This window comes from Peromyscus leucopus, chromosome 1, assembly GCF_004664715.2.
Source record: "Peromyscus leucopus breed LL Stock chromosome 1, UCI_PerLeu_2.1, whole genome shotgun sequence".
In the NCBI taxonomy this organism is placed as follows: Eukaryota; Metazoa; Chordata; class Mammalia; order Rodentia; family Cricetidae; genus Peromyscus; species Peromyscus leucopus.
Window position 1 is genome coordinate 25,704,066 of NC_051063.1, and position 2,646 is coordinate 25,706,711.

The following is a 2,646-nucleotide window of genomic DNA, read 5'->3' on the forward strand; positions in this document are numbered from 1 at the left end:
ACAACTGCAAACCAGAGAGTTCTCTCTATATATAAAGGTTTGCATAAACACATTTAAGTTCAACAGTGGCTCTCTACTGTAGGACAAGCAGGAAAGACTAAGGAGATTAACTGTGTACATTTCTAACGTCTGACAACCAGCATGCATTGTTTGTACAATTGAAGCAAGCAAGAAAACAGACAAATCCAAAGATTATAACCAACAGATTTGAGGTTGTAGCCTTTACCCTTAGTTATCGCGAAGGCGTGCTGAGATTCTTAGAATGGTAAGTATGACACAGCACTACACAAAAGGGATGTCATCTGTCCTGTAATTCCTTTAGTATCTGAATGGCCACAGTGTTGCCGGCCTGCCTTATCCTAAGTACACTGCCTCCCCATTATCCTGAAGACAGATAACCAGACACTTTCAAGGCAGGATACCTCAACCCCTGCTGGTTTACTTCAGGAATTTGCTTTGCAGAGATAACAAAATGAAAGATCGGGGTGGGGGGTGGGGGGTGTAAATGACTGTTCACTGCTTGCTTAGCTGGGTACAGAAGGCTGGGTAATGTCTGCTAGACCCTGCCCACACCAGGAAGAAAGCCCTACATTGGATCCACACTTCATTCTCTTTGCAAGCACGGGCTTGTTCAAAGTTTTTCTGTCACTACCCTAAAAACAATATAAACTACTGACCTAAGGAACATTCTGATATATTGACAGTTGCATATGAATTTTTCACCTAACTCTAAAACACTTTTTACAAGGGCAGTTTGTTGTCAATTAGGGCATCAAAATGTGCATCGTTTTAAAGTTTTGGGTTTTTATTATAATTATTATTATTGCTGGATGTTTAAAATCATCCAACACAGTACTGAGGAAGGAGATCAATTTAAAAGACTAAATAGAAGCATTAATTCTAAATAGAATTGTTTTTACCAACAGTACAACCTCCTTTGACTATTATTGATTCTCACTAAGACAGACCAAAAAAAAAAAAAAAAAAAAAAAAAAAGGCACATTTCTCCTAATTCTCTCGAGCCTAAATCACAAAAAATGCCAGCCCACAGCAAGACTACATCACATCCAGGCCCCTGGGGGGTTCACATGACAAGAGGTCATGGAGTGAATGAAATAGCCTTTTACAGGAAGGCTGAAGGCTGAATGACGCTTTTCCAAGGGAATATTGATTCAAAAACTTACAGACCGCTAGACATGACCCACAATGCATCCTGCAGTGGCAGGCAGGCAAAATGATCCTCAGTTCTTTTATGCCCCAGACTGAGAAGCATTTTATACTTAGGACATCTCACAAAATATTTTGTTTCTTTTTTTTTTGAAATATTTAAACACCTGCATATATAAAAATCACACTAACTGAAGACCTCAAACTGTTTAGTATATTGTTATTTAATTATATTATAGAATTATCGAGATGGACACATGGATTTGAATTGCCTATTAAATGATCTAAGTTTTCTTATAATAGCTTTCTCTTTGCTTTTCCATGAGGTGTGTGTGTGTGTGTGTGTGTGTGTGTGTGTGTGTGTGTGTGTGTGTGTGTGTTGAGAAATGGGGGTCTATTTATCTCCTCACATATCCATATATTTTAGACCAGTCTTAATTGCCCATTATTTCTCCCCATTTCCACTCTCCATGAAATATGAACCCAGGGGTCGCCTCATAGGGGTAGGGGGTTAGACATTTCCTCAAGGTGTCATTAATGTTCAAAGAACTCTCCGTGCAAGCTGTTCTGTTTGTCTCGTCTTCAAGACAAACACTGGAGAACAATTCACTCAGCGTTTTAAACACATTCCCTCAAATCACTACTGATTGGAAAAACAGAGGTCAATATGTGATCTGTCACACATTTTCCAAACTTGAGACCTATTATTAAGAAAGTTATGTCCTAGAGAATACATTTTAATATTCACCTCAAGATCCTTATACACAGCTGGTGGGCTCCAACTATTAAATAGTATACTTCTGCTGCCATCTTGTGGCGAGAGTTGAAATAGCTCTTTTATTATCCTTTCCCTTTCCCGGGCCTTTTCTTACCTTTGTTTCTGTTTCACAGCTTTTAAAGAGGTCCTTCCACTGAAACCTGAAGGCTTCCCTTTCTTATGTGGGTGAGCAGATGACCAGAAGCATTCTCCAGAATAAAGAATGGACTTTTCACATTTCTTTTCCTGCATCTAACACATCTCCTTTTTCACCGTAAATATCCAAGCTTACCCACCCTCCCAAACAAAAGCAAGTCCTGGAGGAATAGACCCAGCACTGTGGATCCAAACCAGAAAGCCAGATCCCCAGACCCAGGCTAGGGGGAAATAGGCGTCCACCCCCCGTTATGATTTCTGGGATTTTTATGATCAGCCGTAGAGTAAAAGTTATAAATCTGAAGGGAACTCAAATGTTTTTCTTGGGTCATGTTAATGTAACTTAACTAAACTGACTTAAAGAGTATATTTCATAAAAAGCTAACAATTCTAATTCTGTGTCCTCGGTTCGATTACTCTGACACTATTGAAAGACAACTATGTCAAATATCTAAAGATGGGTACAGAGAGAATACAATTAGACAGAGTCCTCTAAAATATAGTATGAGCAAGCAAAACAACAAATATGAAAATGTTTCATTTCTTGTGGGGAAAAAAAAGACTTT